Source organism: Martes martes (assembly GCF_963455335.1).
Source record: "Martes martes genome assembly, chromosome: 1".
Lineage (NCBI taxonomy): Eukaryota > Metazoa > Chordata > Mammalia > Carnivora > Mustelidae > Martes > Martes martes.
Genome location: NC_137888.1, coordinates 72,664,763 through 72,681,959, shown reverse-complemented (window position 1 = coordinate 72,681,959; position 17,197 = coordinate 72,664,763).

The following is a 17,197-nucleotide window of genomic DNA, read 5'->3' as shown; positions in this document are numbered from 1 at the left end:
TTTTTTCCATTCCCACATCATCTGGGTAATCTTCAGCGCTGCTCACCCTCACATATCTATGTGCGCTTCTAGGAACTGCTAATAAACCTATTTCGTCCAAAGGGCAAATGTTCTCTTGCTTCAAGACCTGAAATGATGCTGTCCTAGCCACACCCCAGACAAGGTCCTCATAGTTCCTGGATGTCTCCTATTTAGCCAATAGCTAGAATTTTTACATCTTTTAAAGGGCAGCCACTATTTATAGGGTTTTTGAACTACTAACATCTATTTTTAGTTTCAGCCATTTAAAAATAATTCTGCCTCATCTGAGGAAAGAACAAAAAGAGCATTCTCATGCAGAGGCAGAGCCTTGGACTTCTCTCATTTGTCTCTTTCTACCCCAGACAGAAGAAGCAATACTCAGCTTCTCCAGAATTCCAAAGATATTGCTTCTGGAAAGCCCTGAGAAAATCAGAACTCACAGAGGAAAATCCCATTCACCTGCCATTGTGGTTTGTGTCACTACCTTAAGTCTCTAGCTCTGGGCTTAATTGCCTCCTGGGGCTCCTTTGTTATAGGAGGGAAAAAACCATGTAGAATAGTCTACTCCTTTTTCCAAAATCCCATTTTAACTAGAACATGCCAGTTTTAGCAGACATCTTTTTTCTGAAACAAAGTAAATATCTATTCCAAAGTTTGCCTTCCATTCACCAACTCTGGGAAAAGGGAGGTAAAAAGATTCACTACACAGTATACATTCTGTTAAGATTTGGTTTTTAAAGTACAGTTTCTACTCTCCAAGTCCCTATTTTTTTTCCTTTTCTCTACTTATTTATATTGAAGTAAACATCTATCTTAGTGGGATTTATTTTACTTCAAATTCATTCAATTTAATGTGTAATTCAAAATATTATTCTATTTTTTTTCTCATAGCCAGGGGATGGAAATTCTACACGGGAAAAAAAAGTTGGGTAATAAAATTGTGAATAACTACTATCCCTCACGTCAGAAATAAACTCTAAGAAATTAATTACTTAACTAAAATTAACATATAAAAATCCATTAACTGGGGTTCTTCATTGAATTGCCTAGCTACTTCATGAGAAATGTTTCTCTAGAGAAGAGGGAAAGGAACGGTTTCTTCATAATATGAAGAAAAGCCTGATTACTGAGTTCTAAGAACATGAATGTTCATTTTGACTTCATAGAATGCTATACTGTGTCTGTTTATTCATGTGGCTTAGTTTAATTGCTAATTCAGTGTTGTTTCTTAGGTACTTAAAATTCAGTAATGAAGACTCACATAATGAAGTATTATGTAGACTAATTAATGAGTATATAATGCCACATAAAGTTATTGCAAATGCCAACTGTTATCATCATACATGTCAGACTTAATTTTGCTTCTGAATCCACTGAGCTGAGTACCTAATTCTATATTCACGACTTCATTTAGTATGGCAATGGCCCACAGTTCTACTCTAGCATCACAGTGTAGGAACCTATTTAGCAGAAAATCAGAAAGACAAGCTGGAGTTTGAAAAAGGAAAACCATATATTTACTTTAAATGATAGTTCCGTCATTTACTAGCTCTCTGATCTTGCCTAACCCCTTTGAAAGTCAGTGTCACAAGTTTTTAAATGAGAATAGTAATAGTCTCCTATTCAACGTTGCCTAAGTACATATCATGTTCTAACTCCTGCTACAGGCACAGAATGGTACAAAAACTGACACAACACAGCCCATGCCTCAAGGAAGCAAGTGGGAGGTAGAGTGTGTTAAGTGTCATGATGAAGACAAGGACCAGTTATTACTGAAGTCTTTTGAAAGGTCAACTCATAACACTGTGAAGAAATTAAGTTTATAGAGAAACTGGCAGAATGCTTAGCACATACTAGATACTAATTAAAATTAAGTTTATAGAGAAACTGGCAGAATGCTTAGCACATACTAGATACTAAGAAATATCCATTTGTCTTTTTTTTTTTAAAGCTATGTGGGGTTGCCCACAAAAAGGGCACTACATATTAAGTACTGATTGTGTCCAAGTTCAGATAGTAGTGTAGCCATTACAAACATGGGTTCCTTAAAGGAGAGATGTATCTTCCTTACCACTGATAACTCTTCTATGCTTTAGTAATTTAGGACAAGTGAAAAAAACTTCCACTGTTTGATCTGGTTACCTCTCAGGTGTACAGACAGTGAAGAATTTAATTTCACACTTTATTCATTTAATATTCTTGACTTTCTGGTAACATGTATCTTATCATTATACTTTTTTTAAATTGTGGTAAAACACAAACTGTATAAAATTTACCAGCTTAATCATTTTTAACTGTACAATTCAGTAGTGCTAAGTATATCCACATTGTTGCACAATCTATCTCCAGAACACTTTTCATTTGCAAAACTGAAACTCCGTACTCATTAAACAACTCCCCATACCCCCCTCCCCCATTCCTTAGCAACCACCATTCTATTTTCTGTTTCTATAAGTTTGACTACTCTAGATATCTCACATAAGCAAAATCACACAGTATCTGTCTTTTTGTAACTGGCTTATCTCACTTAGCATAATGTCCTAAAGGTTCATCCACATAGTGCATGTCAGAATTTTCTTCCATCTTTTTTAACAGGGATAGGTTTTTCTTTAATTTTTAATTTTTTAATAAAAGTGTATATACTCAGGATGTACAGTGATGAGTTGATATATATATCAAATATATATTTATATATAAATTATATGTACACATATTAATATATACTATGTATACTATGTTATTATAATAATATATAAATATAATATAGAAAATAAGTATATATTCAATATGATATATATAAATATATATTCAAATATATATCAAAATGATTATTATAGTCAAGCTAATTAACATATCTTCCCCTGACAGTTACCATTTTTTGTGTGTGGTGAGAGCACCCAAAATCTCCACTCAGCAAATTTCCCATATTCAATACAGTATTATTAACTATAGTCATCATGCTATACCTTGGATCTCTAGACTTATTCATCCTACATACCTGCAACTCTATATCCTTGAACTAACATCTCCATTTCCCCAACCTTCCCACTACTGATAATCACCATTCTTCTCTCTTCACCTGTGTATTTGACTTTTTTAGAATTCATATATTAATGGAACCATGCATTATTTTTCTTTCTGTGTCTGGCTTATTTCACTAAGAACAATATTCTCTAGGTTCATGAATGTTGCTGCAAATGACAGACTCTCCTTTTTTAAGGCTGAATAGTATATATAAGTTTATGTATATTTGTGTATATATATAATTATGCATATGTGTGTATATATGTACATTTATATATATGTGTGCATATATATATTTCTTTATCCATCCATCTGTTGACAGACCAGTTATTTCTATATCTTGGCTCTTATGACTAATGCTACAAGAAACATGGGAGCACAGATATCTCTTCAAGGTACTGATTTCATTTCCTTTGGGTATATACACAGAAGAGGAGTTGCTGGACCATATGATAGTTCTATTTTTAATTTTTTGATGAATCTCTGTGCATTTTTTCTTTTTTTTTTTTTAAAGATTTTATTCATTTGACAGAGATCACAAGTAGGCAGAGAGGCAGGCAGAGAGAGAGAGGAAGGGAAGCAGGCTCCCCGCCGAGCAGAGAGCCCAATGCGGGGCTCGATCCCAGGACCCTGAGATCATGACCCGAGCTGATGGCAGAAGCTTTAACCCACTGAGCCACCCAGGCGCCCCTTTGCATTTTTTAATAAAAGCTGTGCCGATGTACACTCCCACCAACAGTGTGCAAGGGTTCCCTTTTGCTCCACACCCTTGCCAAAACTTATTATCTCTTGTCTTTCTGATAACAGTCATCTCGATGGATGTGAGGTAATATCTCATTGTGTTTTTGTGTTTACCTGATGATTAGTATGTTGAACACATTCTCATATGCCTGTTGGCCAATTATATGTTTTCTTTGGAAGAATTTCCTTAATTTTCAGTGCCAAATAGTATTCCACTTATTTATTATAAATTAATAACAATAATTAATAATATCATAAGATCTAGCAATTCTGCTTCTAAGTATTTACCCAGGAAAAATAAATGTACATGTTCTTAAAACACCCTTATAAGTAATATTTAGAAGAATTAAAAATTGTAAAATTGGGCTAGAGAGAGAAGGATATAGGCTTGGTGTGTGCTAATTCTCATTCATCATGCTGGGAGGACAACTGATGTCTTAACTGGATAAATAAAGAATTAGAGGTGTCTGCATATTATTTGGTACTAATGGAGCTGACTAACAGAAGAATCTAAACAGAAGCACTTAAAAATGTTGTCTCTAGGGATTAGGATTGAAGGCAGAGAAGGGTGGAGCAGAAAACAAGCATTTTTTAAAAATTATGTGCTCTTTATCATTTGAGTATTTTTTTATCCAGTCAGCATATTACTTTGATTAAGAATGTTAAAATCAAGAAGATTAAGTATGTTTCTCAAAAGTAATATGTAATTATATATTACTTTTTCCAAACTTAATCTCATCAGTAAACCAAAAATATGTGTGTGTGTGTGTGTATATATATATATATATACACACATATATATATAAAGAATTTACTTTTTTTAAAGATTTTATTTATCTGTCAAAGAAAGAGAGAGCACAAGCAGGGGGAGAAGCAGGCTGAGGGAGAAGTAGGCTCCCCTCTGAGCAGGGAGCCCAATGTGGGACTTCACCCCAGGACCCTGGGATCATGACCTGAGCCAAAGGCAGATGCTTAGCCAACTAAGCCACCCAAGCATTCCAAGATTGTATTTTTAAGTAATCTCTACACCCAACATGGGGCTCAAACTCACAACCCCAAAATCAAGAATCACACACCACCGACAGAACCAACTAGGCACCCCGAGGATATATTTTTTAAACGTTAAATAAAATTATTCACATTGAGTTTTCAGCTGCACCTGAGATATAAATCAGAAATAATTACTTATGAGTGTGTCTATGTATTTAAACTTGTATTGGGCACCATACAGTGGAGTAATTATAGAATCCGAGATAATCCCTTCAAGGAGCTCACTTTTTGGAACAGAGACTATTTTAAGCAAATACAAGAATGCTTTCTAAGCAACAATCTCAACCAAGGTGACTGATGTCAAGGAAGAACAAACTTCCTCTTACCCTGAAAGGATAAGTAAGGCAAGTTTCTTTTCCCATCAAAAACAAGCCAAGACTAGAAGAGAAGGAAAATGGGTTCCAGGTGAGAATGTGCTAAGGGAGTTTTATATGACACAAAGGAAAGCAGAACACATTTATTTTCCTTTCCTCCCAGCTGTTCTAATGGCAAAAAGTGCTGCTGTCCTACCATATACATCTGCTTACAGACTGGCATCTGCAGATGATTGCCTCCAGGTGTTTGCCTGAAGGAAGAGCCTGAAAGTCAGTGCAAGCTGGAAGCCTGGCCTCCAGGAGCAGATGCTGGACTGCAGGTTTCTGCACACATCTGCAGATATATTTTGAGAAATAAAGTTGAGATCAAGTTCTGAAAAACAGGGACGGCATACATTAAGAACTTAGAGATTACATTTAGGATATTATATATTTACATATTTAGTATTTTTTTTTATTTTTTATCAAATTTCTGTGTGATTCATGAATAAAAACCTTGGGTTCTATTTCTCCTCAAAGAGAAAACAGTCCACCACTTATGCCAGACATTTTCTATTTGCCGTGACAAACCGGTCTAGATGCTAAGAACTTAGATTCCAAAGGGGCAAAATCCACATAAAATGAAGCAACTGTGCTGAACTCAAAGACTGGATAGTGATAAGGTGCACTACAATGTATTTTGCATGAGGGACTTGTTCCTTCAGTTAAAAAAAAAAAAAAAAAAAAACTACTGTCAAAAAAAAAAAAAAAAAAAAAACAGGACGAAGAATCCAAGCATCATACTTGCAAACTTCTGAGTCAGCTTACTTCTTAAAAAAATATTTCTCCAAAGACCACTTCTGAAATGGCCTGGATTAAACTGGAGAGAATAAAGCTGAATAGATTATTAAATTTTCTATTAAATAGAGATGAATGATATTTATTTCTGCATCCTGGTTGTCCCCATGAGGGTGCTTTTCTACTGTCTTTCTATTGTGTCACATGTTCTAGTAGAGTTAATTAATCAAAAATCACAGTGGTAGTCGAATTCTGACTTTGTTTCAGAATATCAATTATATGTCTGTATACTCACAGCCACACAATTAAAAGAAAAAAAAAGCAAACTATCACAAAAGAATAAAGATGTGTTTCTGCTTTTATGCTTCTTCCCTAATGAGCTTTAGACATGTTTGATATTCAGTTCCAGATATTACTTTTTCTTTCATTTATTTACTTGCTATTTGTTGACTAGAATTTTTCTAGTAGTAGCAGGAAAGGAAATTCAGAATAAAACAGATGCTGATCCTGACCTCAAAAATCTTAAAATCTGAATAGGAACAATAATAAAATTTATAACCGTAACGTAATCTAGGGTACAAATAAGAGAGATTCTCATTCTGATGAAGCACTAAGGGGTAGAGGACTAGAGATATTACCTCCAGCTAGGAGAAGCCACAGGTTTCTTAAGGAAAATAGCGTTTAGAGTAGAAGACTAGCATTAGACTGGCCATCTTGAAGATGGGTAGGATTTAAGGAAATGAATGTGACAGAGGAACAACATAATAGGCAGAAGGAAAACCTTGATATGTGTTTCGATGTTTTGCTTTACTTGTTTGTTTGCAAAATGCCCAAAATAAACTGAAAGAGTAGGTTAAAACTTCTGTGTAATTCACCATTGGCAAAAGAAGAAACTCACATAAACATTCTCTAACAGTCTAATTTGTTTCAGTAAAAATGTAGCATATGCTTATATTACTATGCTTATATTAGCATATATATGCTTATATTAGAAGTCCTACCTTACACAGTAAGACAAGAAGAAATGAGAGGTGTAAGGATTTTAAAAACAAGTCCTTATTCATGATGTGATTTCCTATCAGGAAAATGCAAGAGTAACTACAGACGAACATACACAAATGAATAACATCCTTTGCAGAAGCAAAAACTAAGCAGGAGATATAACAGGAGTTGGAGTAATGCTAATAAATCAAGTATATTAAGTACTATACTCTAGGCATGTATTATCTCAATTACTCTTCACAACAACACTACTGAAGTAGTACTAGTAATTGTTCCCAAATTAGAGGTAAGTAAATTGAGACACACCTAGTGTGTGGTAGAGCTAGAATTTAAACTCAAGTCCTTGGATCTAGAATCCAGACTTTTTAACCCCTATCTATTTGACACTAGGAAAAAATCCTATTAGCAAAACCAGTATAATCAATAAAGGTGTTAGAAATAATTCTATAAAGGTGAGGCCTGTATACAAAAAAAAATAATAATAATCAAATTTTAAGACTAAAAAAGCCTTTAAAAACAGGAACAATATACAGCATTAAGAGTTAAAAGACTCAATAGCATACAGATACCATTTTCTCCATAATTGATTTATAGATTCAATGCAAATCCAATCAAAAACTAACACATTTTAATTTAATAGGCATATCCTAATATTCACATGAAAGTGAAAATGGCCAAGAATGGCCAATACAAAGAAGTAGAACTTATTCCAGTCCATACTGAGACATAGTATAATACATTAATTAAAATGATGTGGCATTTGTGTATAAGTGATCAGTAGATAGTGAAGCAGGACTGAGAGGCCAGACACAACCCCACACATATAGGGGAAGTTGGGATGTGGCATTACAGTGTTATGAATGTTCTATTCAAGGAAAAGGGCCAGAAAAATTGGTTATCCATATAGGATTTTAAAAAATAAGATCTCTAACACATTCCATACACCAAAATAAATACCAGAAAGAAAAGACTTAAATGCACCTCTTGCATGAGAAAAGAAAATATGGCAAAACATTTTATGACCTCATGATATGTGAAGTTTGCTTAAATAAAACAAAAATATCTCATATCAGAAAAATAAAGATTGATACATTTGTCTGCTTTAAAATTAAAATACCTGTATAGGAAAGGCACTATAAACATGTACAAAGAAATCAAAAAGGAAGAGGATGTAGGCAATACATATAACTCTAGGGTTCTTTGGTGGAAAAATGTACAAGGGATATGAATAAACAATTCACTAAAGAAAAACACAAGGCAAATAAACCTATATTACTTCACTCAATCTCACTAGAAATCAGAGAAATATAAATATAAATTAAAATTATGAGATAGGATTTGATACGCTTTAAATTTAGATGTAGATTCAAATGTAAATTTAAAGCCAGATATAGGATACACAGAGTGCGATATATTTATGTAAATTTTAAGCGTGAAAACAATAAACTATTTTATTTGTAGGTTATATCTTGAAATGTATTTAAAAACATGAAGAGAAAGTGCACACACCAATATCAGAACAGTGATTGTCTATAGGGAGGAAGGGAGGCAAAGGAGATTGGAGAAGGTAAAAAAGGAATTTTAACTACTTGTATTTGTTTATTTATTTTAAGATTTTATTTTTAAGTAATCTCTACACCCACTGCAGGGCTCGAACTCACAACCCGAGACCAAGAGTCGCATGTTTCACTGACTGAACTAGCCAGGTGTTCCAAGAGTTTTAAGTATTTTTTAAAAATGGTTTGAAGCAAATGGCAAACTGTCAACCTCTGTTACCTGCACATGCTGGCTTCATGCATGTTTATTATACTATTTTCTATTGTTTTGTAGCTTTGAAAAAACTTAATATTTTTTAAAGTTCAGTGATGATTTTCTAAAACTGCTATATTCTAGTTCTTTCATATATTCTAAATATTCCAATGAATGTACTTGCTACTTCAAGTGATCCAATCCAGGGAACATAAAGAATGAAATTCAATCCCTGCCCTCAAGAATTCACAGTGTGGTTAGAGAGTTATACATGTAAAGAAAAAAGACAATTAGGCTGCAGGAAGTTCCTACAGGTAATAAAAACAAAGAAACTTAGGAGTTAGCTTAATATATATTACATATATCTTTTCTCTACTTGTCTTTAAATGTCTTAATGGAACCATATGTACCTATTATCTCTCCCCTCAATCTAACCCCATAATTTAAAATACTCTCTACCTCTTTGTGGATCTACAACCTAATTACTAAATTCTTTTGAAAGTCTGGTACCATTGGGCATTCGGGATGTCCACATTATTTTTCTGCACTCAAATTTTTGTTTGACTGGGCCAAACCAGGCTCGCTAGGAGCAAGACAGATGATTTGCAAAAGAGTGAGTCATTTCCATGCGTATGAGCAATAAGGGATTACTTTTTATAATTTAACAGTAGTCTCATTCTCCAGCTAAAATGATAAATGATAGCCACCATACTTCAAAGCACAACTTCAGGTACTCATTCGTCATTTCCTTTTAAAGTAAGCTCAAAACGGAGACAAATATTTTTAAAGACAACTTAATGTGCATTTGTAGTATACATTGAATTATAACTGGAGAAGGGGGCAAATAAATTATTTGAAAGAATTTTGCAAAAATATTTTATTTTTCCAAGTATAAGTGGATGTTTGTAAGGATAAAGAATTCCAGAGAAAAATTCTGAAAGAGAGAATGAAAGACTAAAAAGAGAATTGATGAAAGCTAAACCAAGAACACTGAGCAAGATTTTAGAAATAGATGTGGATATTTCTTATAAAATTTGGGGTCTAAATAAACATATTTCTTGAATGTTGGCTCTTGAGATGGCTTCTCAGAAACTAAAAAGTTATTTTTTGAAATCATGGTTTTGTGGAACAGGATACATAAAAGTTCTTTTTGTTGTTGTTGACAGTATCTTAATAACCAAGACATGCCTCAATATAGAGTAAGTCTATTGCTTTGAAATTTAAAATATGTTTCTATTCTAACAAAGTACATATTGATGTTTCTAAGATACAAAATAGGTCTAGCATTTAAAATTATCATATAATGCAAAGTATATACTTAGTTTAATAAAACACAGCTTTCACAATTTACTTTCTAAGGAAAAAATCCGAGGATATTTTTTTAATGTTAACACTGGCTAGAATTTGTACCTGGCTTTTGATAAGAAATTGCCATTACTGGGGTGCGTGGGTGGCCCAGTAGGTTAAGCTTCTGCCTTCAGCTCAGGTCATGATCTGGAATCATGGTCCTGGCTCAGGCTCAGGTCCTGGGATCAAGTACCGCATTGGGCTCTCTGCTCAGCAGGGAGTCTGCTTCCCCTTCTCTCTCTGCCTGCCTCTCTGCCTACTTGTGATCTCTCTCTGTCAAATAAATAAGTAAAATCTTAAAAAAAAAAAATGCCATTACTAAAGTTTCTCTGTAAACTACATTTATGGAAGTATGAGAGGTATTCCAAAAACCAAGAAAGAAAGGTAGTTATGTGATAAACTTAGAAACTGATTCCTGATATTCGACTTCTCAAATTGGAAGAGACCTTTGAATATTGAAAAGAAAATACGTAATACTCCAAAATTCACAAGAAGTGAATACCGTTACAACCCTTCCCTCCCTCGCTTCTTGTTGGACTGTGTTACAAAACAACAAACAGATTTTCCTGTGCTGGAGGGACTAAAGTAGTCATGACAGGTCCTATCTCCAGGGCTGTGGCACAAACCCAGGGCATGAGGAAGAAGAGAAGCGATGTCTGCGTCCCAGAACAAAATGAGGAAGACCCTCCTGCCACATTCAAGACTACGCTTTGCAGCCTCAACCAACCACTGTCCTCAGGTGGAGGGAATATTCCCTTGCCCTGGGATGATGTAAGTCCCTCAGAAAAAAATATCCCAGACGATCTTTCTGAAACTTAGAAGTGGCCCAAAGACCACTGAATTTAATGGAATCTTTGCTGCAAATTTACCAAAGAGATAAGATAGAATAAAGTAAAGACAGATATAGAGTTCAAGCGGGGGAAGGAAAAGCAGGTAAAATATCTGCCCATTACATATGGAAATCAGTCATGTTTCTCAAATACGAAAAATTAAGACATTGGCTCAATTTTTATTTGCCTCTGCCTAGTGAAACACATGATTTCTATGATTTTTCTGCTGTTTTTGTTCTTCCTGAATCTCTGCTTTCCAACCAGAAAAAAAAAAAAAAAAACTATTAGGCAAAATGGTGAAATCTATATAATGAAATGTATGCTCATTAAATAAATACTCAGGAAAGAAGATAATACAATTTCTATGTGAAAAAAATGCCTAATTTTTCACATTGCAGGTGAAAATTAATAAAAATTCTTGACAAAGAAAAAATTACATACAATAGTTAGATTTTTAAAAAGATTTTGTTTCCCTACAAAAGAATCTTTTTGAATTTCTGTCCAACTGTGTGACTAAGGGGTTTGATATGAAGCAGTGTTTCTCAATGTTGACACTATTGAAACTTCGGGCTGTATAATTTTTTATTGTCTTAGGTCCACTCTTTTTTGCCAAATGACCCAAAATCCCAGAAAGAAAAAAAAATAGATGGAAAGCAGTACCTAGTGAGTGTCTGTTAGAGTATGAACCCCCTTGTAAGAAGCTAAATGTCTCCCAACAATGTCAAATGTCCACCAAGGGGCAAAATCACCCCTAGCTGAGAATCACTGATGCAATGCTTTGTCAAGGATAGAGAAGGAACAACATATTTATTTATTATTGTGTGCTATCATACAAAGCTGTGAATTATGAGCTATTAAATTGTGAAAATGTTGTGTTTGCTTTTAAAGAAGTTATGATGCACTTAGAGTTATAAAATTTACTTGCATTACCATCTAGAGTAGAAGATTATAGATACAAAGTCAAAACTACATATATAATATCGTATATATGCATATATATGTATAATGCTACGTATATATACACATATATATAGTCTTCCAAGGAATTATTGAGATGACCTCAGTTCTGCAAGTTTAAAAATGAAAAGAACTGCAATGAAGGAAATCAAGAGAGGCTTTATGGAATAGTTCAATTTCAGCTGCATCTTCAAAATGGATTTAGTTTGGAGATAAAACACTGGGTAAAAAAACATTTGGCTCACCTCTGTAAAGGCATGGATAATGTGATTCTAGAAAGGAAGGAGAGATATAATAATTGGAGAGATCCCTCAGTGGCTCAGTCAATTAAGTGTCCAACTCTTGATTTTGACTCAAGTCACAATTTCAGGGTTGTGAGTTCGAGCCTTGTATCAGGCTCTGCACTGGGAGTGGCATCTGCTTGAGATTCTCTCTCTCCCTCTCTCTCCGCTCCTCCTACTTCTTAAAAAAAATGAATAAAAACAATTGGAAAAAGGATTCTCTTTCCACTTTTTTAAAAGAATTCATGCTTGGGGTGCCTGGGTGGCTCAGTAGGTTGGGCCTCTGCCTTCGGCTCAGGTCGTGATCTCAGGGTCCTGGGCTCTCTTCTCAGCGGGGAGCAGGCTTCCCCCTCTCTCTCTGCCTGTCTCTCTGCCTACTTGTGATCTCTCTCTCTCTGTCGAGTAAATAAATAAAATCTTCAAAAAAAAAAAAGAATTCATGCTTAATTCGTTTGGGAAATGAAAAATATTTCTCTATAATTACTAACATTCATTTATCTTTCAAATTTTAATCATACAATGTTTAAAGAGTCTGAAATAATATTTTGTAGTTTACAAATTTTGAACTGTAGAGCTTTGGGCTTAGCAGAAAGCAGGCTAACAAATCAATATGTTAGACAGTTACCAGGATAGAACATAGGGTAGAGTCTCTAGTAGTTTGGTTTTTATTTCACAGAGATAGAACTCAAAACACACATCAATTATCATTTTTTATATTTTTAAGTAAGCCCTACACCTGACATGGGGTTGGAATTCATGACCCCAAAATCAACAGTCACATGCTCTACCAATTGAGCCATCCAGGCGCCCCTACACATATCAATTCTTTTTTTTTTTAATAGATGAATTTAGAAATAAGCATTTAAGGAAAAGCAGGAAGTTTAGGACAATGTTTTCTAATAAGTTTCTTAATTATTCTTTATTTTTATTATTATTTCTAATAAGTTTCTTTAATAAGAAATTTCTAATAAGTTTTGTCAAGTTTTAATATATTTTAATAGATTGACACCTTCTATTTGTGTTTCTATCCTTTCCTGCTTTATTGCTTTTTCAATGAACTTCAAAATACGTTACAAATTATTTTTAAATTTGCAGATATACTAAAGCGGGCTTTGTTTTATCTAAGTAATTCAAAAGTTTATACTTTTAAAAAAGAAAAAAAGACTGAGACTCTACTGTAAATTTAAAATCTTTATCTGTTTTAAAGAACCAATAAGCAAAAACGAAAACAGTACTATTTTTTAATTTAAATATTATATATTGGATTAACACATATAAAATGATGCATGATAGCCTATAAACATTGTGGACATTCTGATTATCTGCTCAGTCTCTCAATTTTAATATGGCGAAAACAACTGCCAAAAGGGCGCAAATTATGACTGTCCTTGCTAAATGCAAAACATCTACTAAAAAGAGTTGACAGTAAGCAATAATTTTGATCAATTTACATAATAAATTCAGGGGGAGATTGGAACATGCTGACAAGCATTATTTCAATCTTATAAAATTGGTTCTATGTTTATTTTTTATTTGAGAATATTTTTCCGCAAAACTTGAGGATAGTACAATAACCCCAGAAGGTCCAGTTCATATATATGATTTCAAATACTGGTTACATGTAATGTTTGATAAAAACTTATTCAAAGACAGAACTAACATTTTAAAATATGCTGTAGAATGAAGGTGTGGATTGTACACATTACCATATATTTTTCAATAACTAAAGAATTCATCATTATTGCCAATGAAATTTTAAACTTCAGAATAAGTGCTTATAATTGTATAACTATGATTATTAAAGTACTAATTGTTTATTCAGAAAACTGAAAATTAATTTTGTTGTTGCCTAGTTTGTTTTTAATGAACAAAACAATCTCTCCAAGATTAAGAAAGTCTTGGGTATTTGATACCAAACTCATTGATCCTCAATTATTATTTTCTAATTATAACTGGAAATTACCAACAATTGTGCTAGACATGTATAAAATGTTTCACGTAGAATGCTGTCTTACTGTTGCATCTTTATTCAACATCAACTTCCAGATGGGAACTATTTTTCATGGTTCATAAAGCCAAATCCAGCTGCTACATTTGGACCTACATAAGGAATCCACATTTTATTGCCTTCTCAGTGCGTATAAAACAATTGCTGTTGTTTCTTTAGCCGTGGTGCAACTCACTCTTCTCAGTGCAAATGAGATATCCAAAAAGAACTTTTAATGCCTCTATAGTTGATTACTTAGCAGTGCTATGGGTAATAGGATCCCGGTTTTACAACATTTTCTAGATATCTAAGCTAGCTTAAACAAAACAATCTTCAACGGTAACCATGGATTGAGCGAATTACCGAAAGTGTACATACAATTTCCTATTAAAACCCACAATGGTTATTAAATACTTCTGTAATCTTAGCTTTATTAAGAGACAGGAAGGGCACAGTTTCCTTTCCCTCCTCACTCAGCTAATCTGGGTCTTTGATAACCATGGGGTTTCCACCAGAGCATAGTCTTCTTTTAGCTAAATGGAATTAACCCTGTCAAGCCTCGAAAGAAAGAAAGAAAGAAAGAAAGAAAGAAAGAAAGAAAGAAAGAAGAAGGAAAGGAAGGAAGGGAGGGAGGGAGGAATGCATTTCATTGTTAGAATAGAAATACATTAGGAACTTGACCATGAGTGAGTAGCAGTTGTATTAAAATACGGTCAATTTGTGCTCAAGACTTTTTTGGCAGGGCCACCAATGACAAAGAAACATCAATTTCAGAAAACGAATTACTCAGTTTGCAAAATTACCCATGCTATGCTTACTTACTATCTATCGATGTCAAACATTTGGTATCTTCTCAATTGTGTTCATTAAATACTTTTTAGGTTCTGAATTAACATCCGCTACTCTTTTTAGCCAAAAGACCGAAAATCCTAGACAGGAAAAAAAGGAAGAAGAAGATGGAGAACTGAGTTAATGTAAGAGTATGACAGGGAGGCGAGTTTTCTATGAATTGGGAAGCACAGACTCTAGTAAACCTGGGGTAATCCCCATCCTGCTGCGTTGTTGCCCCAGAGGTCTGATACAGCGCCAAAGCTCTCTCACGCACAGGGAAACAAAGCTTACTTCAAGCCGGATTCAGCGCCTAAAGTCACCATACTGCTCCCTGACAACCTCCCCTTGCACTGCTCTGTATTTTTGTTTCCTGCTGTTTATATTTACTTGTTCCCAAAGCCACAATAACTACAAAAACAAATACTTGTTATGCAATGCTTTGTATCAATGCAGGTAAAGTGCTCTGCTCCTTTTTTCACTTGTACATAGCTTGTGCAAATAGGTTTTTAATATATTCTGAGATTAATTTGGTAATTATAAACCAGTTTAGAAACACTCGTTAAACAACAGGTCAGATAGTCACCATTTCTATTCCAGAATAATTCTGTTTTGACCCTTGAGCAAAGATGAGCAAATGTGTATTCAAAAAGAAATGTATTTGAATCGTCCACTTCCTTTGCCTTGTCAGATCCCAATTGATATTCTGTTTGGATTTTTACTGCAATCTTTTTGACCTTTGGCAAGGGATTGTGCTGACTTATCTGATTTAAATGTTTGCAACAAGCTTTTAAGTTATTTTTTTAAGTTGAGCTAAATAGAATGTAGGTGATTTCAGGAAGCTATTTCTATTTTTAAGTCAATTCTATTCATTCTTCATAAAAATAGGATTATACCCATTGTGGCTGCATAAATACATAGCCTGTAGAAGTGTTTGTAGTTTCTCTAGTACAAGAATGTCACCAAAATCCTCTAATGTAATCTGACAGAGGTAACAGAGTACCTTTTTATAAAAGGAAAACAAACAAAGAAGATTAACTTAAATGTAATCATATGTAAGATTCAAAAATAGAAAAATGGACTTTAAGCTTTTTATTATTTAAGGGTAATATAAGCACTAAGGATAACTGGGCAGTGAATGTATTACATATCATTTTAAAACTCTGTCCTCAAAAGAAACTTTGGAGAGCAAAAAGAAAATAATATTCCTCTATTAAGTTGAGAAACAGATTCCCTTAGGGTTCATCTTTCTACTTATCCTATCATTAGAGAGATTGTATAAAATTGGAAAACATATAATTGAATGTCAATCAAGCAGAAAATATTATGGCAAAATGTTAAATTATTTCATGACTACAACACATATATAAGCTTTGAGAATCTATCTAGTTATCAGGATATACATGTCTTCTCTTTCCTTTTAGATAGTTCTCCCTTTTTTCCCTTTGTTTAGAGAATCTCTCAAATCCAATATAGATTGATGTAAATTAAAAAATTTACCATGTTCCTTTCTAGAAATGAGTGCTCAGTCCTAGAGACCCAAGACAAAAAGAAACATACATAATAATTAAAACAATACTGTAATGCACATTTTTAACATCTATTGTGCTAGGAAACCACAAGCTTATTTTTGGATTCTGTCTTTCTTAATCTATCAAGGACAGCTTCATTTCTAGCCCTGTAACAGAGTCCCAAACACCAATATGAAATGTGGAAACTATTGAGAGAGAGGTGTGAATTTATAGCCCCAAAGAATGTAAAAATAACAATAGGCAAGGTACTGTATGTCATCCCATTTCATTAGGTTTATAACTTTAACCAACATGTTTGGCAACTACTTATTTTATTGAAATGACTGATATTTGCTAATTTCAGAAAGATTACGCCAACCAGGAGATATTTTGAGCCACAGTTTTAGAAATTCCTTCTTAAATGTTTTAAGACAAAAAGAGAACATTTTACTAATTGTCTTTTAAGTGGGAATGGCGATCAGTCAGGGCAAAAGAATGAAAAATAAGTCAGCTAACAGAAGATTAAAAAACGATCCCAGGGATACCTGGGTGTCTCAGTTGGTTGAATGGTTGAGAATCAGACTCTTGATTTCCGTTCAGGTCGTGATCTCACAGGTAGTGATCTCAGGGTCGTGAGACTAAACTCCCTCTCTCCCCAACTTAGAGCCTGGTGCTCAGAGGTATCTGCTTGAGATTCTCTCTCTTCCTCTCCTCTGCCTTTCCCATGCCCCCTGCTTCTGGGCATATATGTGCGTGTTCACTTGCTCTCATCAATAAA